Source organism: Pleurodeles waltl, chromosome 10, assembly GCF_031143425.1.
Source record: "Pleurodeles waltl isolate 20211129_DDA chromosome 10, aPleWal1.hap1.20221129, whole genome shotgun sequence".
Classification (NCBI taxonomy): Eukaryota; Metazoa; Chordata; class Amphibia; order Caudata; family Salamandridae; genus Pleurodeles; species Pleurodeles waltl.
The window spans coordinates 108,247,540-108,258,680 of NC_090449.1; positions in this window are offsets into that span (position 1 = coordinate 108,247,540).

Below are 11,141 nucleotides of genomic sequence, written 5' to 3' on the forward strand. Positions count from 1 at the left end.
TGGAGACACTGGTCCCTGTGGTGGGCATTGGAGTAGTGGTAGTAACTCCTGTCTATACTTAGACAGGAGTGATTTTTTGGCTGCTTGTATGTCAAAAAACGACCCTAGGCTGACTAGCGGCAGATATTTTCCCGCTAATCAGTCTACTGTCATTTTTGACCCACTGGCTCCCTCCATTTCCCCTAACGCCATCCATCACCGGCTAGCGTCTTTATTTTTTAAACGCAATCCATTCTTTAGAGCCATCTTGTGACATTCCTTAAATATCGCGCACAGATGGCGTTGGGGAATGGCGTTAGCTTGTGTTAAGAAAAATGACGTACAACTGCACTTGCGCAGTTGTGCGTCATTTTTCTTAAATTTGGGCTATAGTCTTTGCTTAATATAGAATGTCAACTCTAAAATTGCCAATACATGTTTCACAACCTCTTAGGTCATTTTCTCCCTTTCCCATGGCAAACATTTATCATTCAAGAATCAGCTAAATTATTTCAATTGAATCGAAGCTGGTACATAGTGCTCCTACTTTATTTAACCGCCCCACCTTTCCATTGTTTAACATTCTTGAAGTTAGAAGGAAATTCATTTAAGGAGAAAAGGAAGATTAAATGAGCATGAGAAGAGAAAAAAGAACATGTATTAATATTACATAATAGTTATTAATTACAATAAAAATAATAATAATTTCAACATGTATATTAAATGCCCCAACCTTTATATTTACATGCATACATTTAAAGGCTCAGTTGTAAATCTTCCACATCTTTTTAAAGAAAATTATAGTGTGCCAAGTTATATTTACAAGTTCCCATTTTATCAAGTTCCAACTCATAAAATCGATATAGGGTTAATTAGACCTATTGTGTATACCATAATTAATGTATTAATTACTTCCAGACTTGATGAAACTTGCTAAGTGTTATTCATTTCAATCCAAAGTAAAGAATAATATATGGAGGAGGCTAACTGTTTTTTTTAGTTTTCATATTTGTATGATTTGCGAAGTTCAAAATGTCCAGAAGTTTTTGATAAATACATTTGGCAATTACCAAAATATTTATGGCGTTCATGTGCTGAACAATCATATTAGAGATTCCAGGTATACTACTTTCTGCTCAGGAGGGGCAAAATGACCAAATCTTTCTCAAGTTAGAATTAGGATGTGGTATCAGAGTTCTATACATGAAAGGGAATAGTGCATATTATGTCTAAAATGTTTTCATGATTTTTATAAAGTTGTTTGGGTCAGAAAATACTTCTGTAAATATACCAGACATGGCTAGTCTCCACTTAAGATTTCGATTGCGATGGTTGTTAATTAATGATTTTCAGCCTTACCTGTGGCTTTATTACAGTTTTTTACTCTCTCAGATAGAACAAATGTTTTGACCCACAGATCTGTGACAAGGATATTATTTGCAATGGAAGCCTGTTGATACACAATCATTCCTGCTAAACTTGTATCTTAAACAAGAGGACCAAGAAATCAAAGGTTTCTATTTGTTCTTTTTATAATTTGGTGACATTATTTTGTATTTAGCCACATAATTTTGTTTTTCTTTTACTGTGCAATTATTTATTAGCCACACCTTTCCATTATTTAATAGAAAACATACTGGAATAAAATCTCAATAGTCAGCTGCTTTATCAGTTTAACCTGCACCTTCACCTGAATATTTTGTCTTTTTTAGTTTTCTCTCAATTATATCATTTACCCTTATGTTCTTGTTTGTTAGGCAACACATTAGTGGAAATGATAACTAATAGGCTCACAATTAGAATACTTACTATTTTTTATACAATAACTGTTGGAATGGCCCTTTTTGCAGGGTTATCCTCAAACGTTTTGCCTTCTTCCTCCTATTTTTTTCAGGTCTGTTTTTGCTGGTTTATTGTCTCTGTGCACTTTACCACTGCTAATCAGTGCTAAAGTGCATGTGCTCCCTAGGTAAATTATACGGGTGAATGTTTTATCCATAATTGGCATATTTGATTTACTGGTAAGTTTCTGGTAAAGTGCACCAGAGGTGCCAAGGGACTGTAAGTCAAATGCTACTGGTGGGCCGGCAGCACTGATTGTGCCACCCACTCAAGTAGCCCGTAAACATGGCTCAGACCTGCCACTGCAGTGTCTGTGTGTGCAGTTTTAAACTGCCACTTCGACCTGGCATTTGTACCCACTTGCCAGGCCCAAACATTCCCTTTTGGTACTTGTAAGGCACCCCTAAGGTAGGCCCTAGAGAGCTCCATGGGCAAGGGGCAGTGTATTTAAAAGGTAGGACATGTACTGGTGTGTTTTACATGTCCTAACAGTGAAATACTGCCAAATTTGAGTTTCAGTGTTGCAAGGCCTATCTCCCTCATAGGTTACATGGGGACTGTTTTTAAATAACTTCAAAGCGCAGATTCCCTCTGAGGGCAGATAGAAATATGGAGTTTGGGGTCTCTGAATTCACAATTTAAAAATACATCTTTTAGTGCAGTTTGTTTTTAGATTTTGAGTTTGAAAATGCCACTTTTTAAAAATAGGTATTTTCATGCTTAAACCGTTCTGTCACTCTGCCTGTTTGTGGATTCCCCATCTGAGTCAGTTTGACAGTTGGGCTGTTCACACTTCTCCTCTAGACAGTGACTTAAAGGGAGCTGAGGTGTAGCCTGCATATCCTGATGAGCCATCTGGGCTAGAGTGGAGGGAGGAGTGGTCACTTACACCTGAAAGGACTGTGCCTGCCCTCACACAGTGCAGTCTCCAACCCCCTGGTGTGTTTCTGGGCCCTGGCCTGGACTAGGAAGGATCTTGCAGACACTTGAGACTTTACTCTGAAGTTTACCAACTTCAAAGGCTGAAAGGGGTATAAGAATCAGATCCAAAACTCCAGACTTTTAGAATCTTTCTGAAATCAAGAGGAACCTCTGCCCAGGAGAATGGCTGAAGAGCTGAAGGAGGAGTACTGTCCCTTTGCCGTGTTGCTTCGCTGGACTGGCCTGCAGTTGCTGCTTTTGCCTGAAAAGAGTGCAAAGGGAGAAGTTTGCTGTGTGTCCTGCTTGAGGAAGTTCTCCAAGGGCTTGGAGTGGAACTTATCTTCTGTTGGAAGTGTCAGGGTTATCAAAGACTTCAGTTTCCTCTTCCTCCAGCACTGGGAACTGTGTGTTTTGTGCTGTTCAAAGAGAACAACCACAGCATCGCCGTCAATGACACCATTGACCTGCACCGTGAATTGCTGACGCCGCACAGAGCCGGACTGCCCCACTTCACACCGTGACTCTGGTCTCACCAACGCCGTCATCAGACGATTTCACTGAGTCGCTGCCCGCACCGCAACCTGTGGGCCCCGCACTTCAGCATTGCCTGCTCACACCGCTGCCTGGGCATCCCTGATGACACCGCTCCTGCTGACACCGGTGCCGCTGCCTGCACCGTGGCCTGTGGACACCACTCGTGAGGTACACGAAGCACCATCCCGTCCCACACCACAGCCCCGGTCCACCAACTCCAGCACCATTGACTCCAGTGTCATCACCAGGCATCCCTGCATGCACCGCGGCCTGTGGACACCACTCGTGAGGGTCACGAAGCACCGTCCCAGCTTGGGCCTACTGACGACAGCGCTTCAGCAATGAAGACGCTGCCTGCACCGTGAACTGGTGACACCGGATGTCACACTGCCCTGCTTCACACTGCAGCCCTGGTCTCATCGATGCCGCTGGACGACGTCACTGAGCTGCTGCCTGCACTGTGAACTGGTGACACCGCACGTCGCACTGCCCCATTTCACATTGAAGCCCTGGTCTCACCATCACCGCTGGATGCCGTCACCAAGCCGCTGCCTGCACCGTGACCAGTGGACACCACACGTTGCATCGTCCCGCTTCGCACCTTAGTCTCGACACCATCCACGCCAGCATTCCAGACTTCATCAGCCCGGAGTTCTATCCGTAAAGCGTGTGACTTTAAGGGATCAACGACTCCTGCACCGTCTCCGGAACCGACACCGCAACGCCAGTGACGCCGCTCTCTGGAACTCACCACGAGAATCACGATGTCCGCAATTCCAAAGGAATTGTTTGCAGGTCTTCCCGACACTGTAGCTAGCGTGCGAAACCACAGCTGTCCAGAACTGTCGGTTTTGTTGATTACTACAGTGTGATAGCCCCAGGTGAAGCTATCGACTTCAAGGAACTGTATTTTTGAGTAAATCTTGCAGAATTCATATTTTTATTACTGTATGTTCGATTTTTATCATTTTTGGTCTTGTTTTATATAGATAAATATTGGTTATTTTCCAGAACTGGTGTGGTGTCCTTTTGTAGTGCCTTTATTTATTGCTGTGTGCTTTACACATTACTTCTGAAATAAGCCTGACTGCTCGTGCCAAGCTTCTAAGGGGGTGAGCAGTGGTTATCTGAGTGGGTATCTCCCTCATCCTGCCTAGAGTGAGGATCCCTACTTGGACAGGGTGCAAACCGACTGCCAACTAGAGACCCCATTTCTAACAATAACACATTCTGATTTTTCTTTTTTAGGGCTGATTTACATGTATTTATTTATTTGTCTGGCATAGATTTCTAGTTGATTTTGCATATAGTAACAGTTAATCTTGGTAAACCAAAGAGAATTTCAATAATTTGGAGCTTGGGTCAGCCAACGCATTGTTCTCTGTAGAATTTGAAGTTCAAAAATTGTTTATTGACTATGTCCCAATACTTTTACCAGATTTTACACTTGCTCTTGAAACACCCCTTTCATCCAACAATGTATCAATCACCTTAAAAGATACATTGCTTTTCATAGGTGAAACACACTTTCACAAACACTTTCAGGAGCATATTTGCCCTGATTCAGCAGTAGGAGGTTGAAAAGACTGATCCACCAGAAGAGACATATTTCAACTATCGATAGTAGCAAGTTCTTACTCAAACCATTTTAGCCAATATGCAGTCTGGGCCTGGTTACGAGGCTGTCGATCCAAGGACAGCCAGACTCATGGTGACGGTCTGACTGCTGCAACTGTGGTGGTCCAACCACAACATTACATCCCTGGAGGATGGACCAACCAGGGGACCGCCTGCCCGCCGGGAACATGGTTACCGATGTGGTGATGGCAGCCTGAGTTGTACTCAGCCAGGGCCGTGCTGAACTCAATGCCACCAGACTGATTACAACCCCACTTTCCACCAGCCTTTTCATGGTGGGGACCCGCCATGAAAAGGCTGGTAGAAAGCCAGTGCCGAGGGCCACAGGGGGGGGGGGCTAACGGCCTGATTACACAGCTGGTGGTCCATGTACCACCACCCTCACAATGATGGTTGGACCACCACAACTATGGCGGTCCAACTGCCACATCACAGCCATAGCGGGCAGACCAACCAGGGTACTGCCGTCCCCGCCAGGAACATGATTCCTAATTGGTGACAGTGGCCTGAGTTGTACTCAGCCAGGGTGGCACTGAACTCAGCGCTACCAGGCTGATTACAACCCCACTTCCCACCAGCCTTTTCATGGTGGGGACCTGGCCATGAAAAGGTTGGCGGAAATCCAGTGCTGGAGGTCACAAGGGGGCCCCTGCTCATGGCAGTGGCAGTGCAGGGGGCCCCCTGCTCAGCACCATCAGAATGCGCACTGTCTGCTTTGGAGATAGTGTGCCTTCTGAGGGTGCTGGAGTTCTACGATATTGGCCTTGGCTCCCTTTATCCCTTTAAGGGTACTGTGGCCAATAATGTAGCACTGTTCTCGCTGGTCAGCCTGGCGGGAACGTGCACTACAATGTTCCTGCTGGGCTGACAAGTGGGAACATTGTGATATGCTCGAGAGGAGGGGAGATCACCGCCATGGCAGTGGTGGCCTACCCGCTGCTTTGGCGGTCCCGTGGTGAGACCGCCAAAGTTGTAATCAGGCCCTCTGTCTGTCAACTGGTTGGTTTATCAGTGCAGTGCTTGGAATGCTTTGAGTCCTGATTGATTGCCTCCGCCCACACAGTTATGAAGCAGGGAGCAGGAACACTGGAAGCAGGTGTATAGTGCACATGGATGACTTGAACTGTTAGTGTCATTATGTTGTTCGGCACAGTCAATGTGTCCCCGAATGGACTGTGGACCCCCATGCATATGCTATCCAAAGCACTTCAAATGACTGTGAGTTGTGAGCTGCTTGGTGCCTCTCCTCCTCCCCTGCACCACCTCTCAGGAGAGAGGCTTGTTTTCCTTCCTGCATTACTTATTTGAGTGGATGACCGATGCACAAGTGTGGTTGAGTTAAACTTCAGGCCCACACATTCAGTGCATTCTCTCTGGAGTCCACCAAGACCTGACCCCATTACCGGCACTTCTAATAGTCACCAGGTATTATACAATCTCTCCTTATTCTTCCTCTTCCAAAATAGGAAGAGACAGTTTGAACTCCAATGGCTAATGCCTGTTACATCAGTTATTATCCCAATCCACCTAGGCAGCGTTCTGTCTTGCATGTCAATTCCAGTTTCTCTCCATCAAGCAGTTGGACATATCATTGACATGCAGAGGAAACACTCCAGTAACTGTGGTAGAGGATTTCTCATTTCTGGTGATTTCCTCTTGGTTTTTTTGTTACCCTGTCCGGTCTCCTGGAATCTAATGAAAATATGTGCAAAATTAACATTGATGAGTCGCAAATAGAGTAAGTGCATTGAACTTTTCATAATGATGTTTTAAAATTGGCATAACCAGACCTAAAATCTACTTGCATGCGTTGTACAGTGCACATTTTAAATGTGTTTCTTAGTTCTGTCATGCAGCTGGATTGAAAAAATGCCCTTCAGTGCTTTGCAAAGTCACTCGTAATTCAGTGGTTTTACTGTCGTGCGGTCATGTTTATGTTAGCAGTAACAATTAATAACTTGCTGACTTTTGTCTGAGCAACATGCATACAATGTTGAAACTTTCAAGGTTGATATGTTCACAAGTATAACTGTGTTGTAATAATATTTTTAAGCAGCTATTGTTTAGTAATACAATGTCATTCACCCTTTGTATGCAGGCTAAAAGCACTCATTGTTTATTGAGTTTGAGAGGATTTTTAAAGTTAGCTTGTTTTACATAATGTAACTTCTAAATGATGATTGGTGAGTACTGTTAACATTTTATATATATAACCCATGGTGCCACATCACACTGTTGTTAGGGCTTGAATATCTGCTACTAAAATGCTATAAAAACTGTTGTTTTGGGAAGTGAGCCAGGTCTTTCCTTGCTCCCTCCTAGGCGGACTCCCTTTCAGTCTTATTATTGATCAAATACTAGGAGATTTTTCATTATGGTCTCCTACCCTTACACTGACCAGTCCCTATGACTGTTTGCTCTTGGTTTATTATTTGCCGTGTGGTGGACAGTATTTGGTTCTGGCTATTGAATAAAATAGGGGTCCGCTTCCCCTGCCAACGCTGATTCACCTTTATTTGCACTTTGAATTGAATTGACTAACCACTGCCTTTTGTCTTCTGTAATGATTTCTAAATTGTAACTAAACCTTCCTGGTTTGTATTTGTTTTGTGTGGTTTGTCCAGTGAGGATTTTCCTAAGTGGGTTTTCTGCATTTTCTTATACTTTATGTCAAGGCCTCTCATCCTTTGGGACTCAGATATGGCCTTGAACCATCTTATTGGCCCTTTAATGGTAAAAAGAACTATATACCCTGCTCCATCTCCTGCAATACAGCTCCAGCTGGGTCTGGTCATTATCAACTTCAGCTCGGCTTTGAGATTGCCAGGTTCCTCTGTAATTCCCTACCTTGGATATCCTGTTTATGTGGAGGTTTATTATGCTGTTTGGCTTTTTCCTCTGCTGCGTGACCCCTCAAGGTAACACCACTTACTTTCATGTGATACTGTGATATTTATGCAACACTGTGGCTACAGGAAAGAGCCAACCTTATTTATGGCAGCTTAGATGAGAGAAGACGCTACTGTTGCATCCATTTATTTACAGATTGGGACTTAAACATCTCATTCACCCTAATTGTGCAAAGGATCTGACACAGGATCTAACTATAGCACTTCATTAGCAAGCTGAAGAATTACAATTACCAATTAAAAATATAGTACTCAAACAAATCTTGGCCATCTGGCAGTAAGCCCTAGTGCCCTTCACCATTCTGTAGACCTAACCAAGATAAAGACATTTCTGGATATCTTATTGGTTAACTTTGCTTTTTGTCAGTTTGCTTCTGATTGCTCTAAGGTGGGCTACCTCATTGGCTATCTGCTGTGGACAGCTTTGGCTTGGTCAGCTCATTTAGTTTCTGAGTCTGGACTCTGTCTAGATGACTTTTGGATTGAAGGTTTTCGAAAGATGCACCTAAAGTTTCAGTTGAAGAAATCTTGTGAGATAACCAGCAGGGAAATGTGGATGTGTTGCCTTATGTTACTCATTTCCACTTTTTGGCTGCTGAAATCATCTGGGTGGAGACAACAGAAATTACTTTATTCGGGTGAGGTCTGAAAGATGACACTAAGGATGAATTAATGTATTCCTACCTACCTACATCCCTTTAGAATTAGTAGGAATGGCAGTTTTTACTGAACATCAATTACAGAAAATTTGAAGTAAAAAGAAGATTCATAGTTTTGGATTTCTGCATTTGCCTCGAATATGCACTTGCTGAAAAACTAAAACAAACCCGACTGATGCCTTTTTATCACTGGATGAGCCTATGCATATAGGATGTGCCGAATAATGTATAATTACAGGAAATGCACTCACCAAATAACCGAAACCATGAAAATACACCTCACAAAATGTAAATGTGTGTTGATGTCTAGTTGCTAGTGTTCAAAACACTGCAGCTCACTTTCAGATTTGTAGTTTGGCACATAACAATAACCCAGTGAGTCTTCTCAGGAATCTACCTAAAAGGTTTGTTGACCACCCACGTTAAAGGAACTGCTGCTTAGTCAAAATACTGCTGTTCGCATTCAGATTTGCACTTTTGCACTCAATAATTACGTGGTAGGTCTGCTTGAGTAAATCTACAGGAAATGCCACTAACATTAAAAAATTACCCAAATAGTAGATCTTGTGTTAAAATGTCTCCCCAAACTTACACCAGGTGGCGTAATGGCATTATCCTGGCAACTCTGAGCAAATGTTGCTACGTGAAATAACTAAAATTAGACCAAATATTCTAGAGTACTTAACATTTTGCTCAGGCATTTTTTTTATCATTCACATACTTGGCTCCAAGAATTCCGAACAAGATATCTTATCTGTAACCTTCAACAGCAATTGCCCAATAGAGCAATAGTTCATTAAAAAAATGCCATGGAGTTATAGGACTGGTTCAAAACGTTCCTTGATAAGATGAAGGGTGCTCATACGAAGCTCGTAGTTAGAAGAATTACCATCTGAGAATCCCATAGTGATCGGTATTCCCAACAGGAAGCGTAGTTAATTTCCACTGAGGAACATCAAAGGGAAGCTATGAAAGAATATGTAATTGAGAATATGTTATAGGTTCTGCGATTGCTGGACATTGACATACCAAACCCACTCTTGATTTATTACAAATATACATTTGATGGCCTCCAACTAAAATCAACGGAAGGCGTTTTGTGACTTCTGCCTAATATTTGCTGTAAGCAAAGCTCTGTGGGCTAAAACATTTGAATATTTTCTTCCACTTCCAGTACCACCTGAACTTTGCCATACTATAGCTACAGACTTTATTGTTGATTTTCCTCCTTACAATGCTTGCTTGAACTCTAGGTTGACTGTTGAAGGTTTCTCCAAGATGGCTTATTTTCTCCCTTTCAGTCTACTCTATCTTAATGTTTAGTTTCATGGTTTTCCAACTACTATAATTTCTAATTGGGGATCTCAGTATACTTCTGCTTTCTGGAATACCCTTTGTTCTGCAATTGGCTTTCAGGGGCCTTTGTTGTCTGGCTACCATCCTCAAACTAATGTCCAGACATGAAGACGTAATCATTGTATTCAACAATATACATGCAATTATTGCAGTGCCATGTAGAACAGCAGATCAGAATATTTAGCTCTGGTCACATTTTCTTTCAATGATGTTCTCCACAGTGCCAGTAAGGTGTCACTTTTTTGTCTTCAAGGAATTCATTCTTCTGCATTCTCTGACTTTTTCCATGTTAACCCAATTATTCTAGCAGCTTTAAATTGTTTTGATAAACTGAAAGAAAACAGATGAATAGTCTCTGATACCATCCGAACAGCCCTGAAGCTCATCTCATACCTATTCGCCTTATCTTCCACATTTCTTGACCTCAATCTTTACCATTTAAATTAAGTCCTCTCTTTCTGTATCTCCAAATTGACTCAGTATATGAATGTACTCAATTGCCCACCTCTTGGAAGATCTAGCCTGTTTATCCTGTTACTCAGGTTAAGACATATGTTACTGATCATTTCTAAAGAGAGGTTCCAGCCCCTCCACTTGTTTTGGTATATGATCATTCTGAATATTAAGTCCAATAAATCTTTGACTGTCAGTTCTATATTGATAACTAGCAGTTTATTATTGATTGGAACGGTTATCATCCTAGTCCCCCAAAGATTGCTTTTGGGTGAGAGATTATTCCATCCATGCCACTTCCTTCGTTGATAATTCTTTTGTGCATTTCTAACTAAGCGTATGGATCTGGGAAGAGGTATACTATAATGCCCTGCAGTTGGCTAGTCCACAAGTGGACTACAGGTCTTTAAGCGGTGGTCTCCGAAGAGCATCTATTGCATTTAGGTTTTGACTGTACAGTGCCTTTCCTTCTGTCCTGCATCTCCTCTCAGGAGAGAGTACCCTGTGTTCCTTTCTTCCTGCACGGCTTTCCAGAGAAGAACGCCAAAATTTGGTTGCAGTCTTTTTCCATATCGAGACCTTCATGTTCATAATGTTCTTCCCTCAGTGCATCTGTGGTGAGATTTTACTCGCTTGCCTCACACTCTTCCACCATTCCTGTTTCTTATAGGGGTCCCCAGGCCGCGCACAAGATTGCACCCTTTCAAGTCTCTCCTTTTCCTCCTTTGCCTTTCTCCGTGACAGATTTTGTTCTCCTCAACCCAACATGATTTTCAACTAATAGCTCAGACCATCATGATGGTGTAACTTCCTGTATGCCTGTAATCTTTACGCTATAGCAAATAGTCAT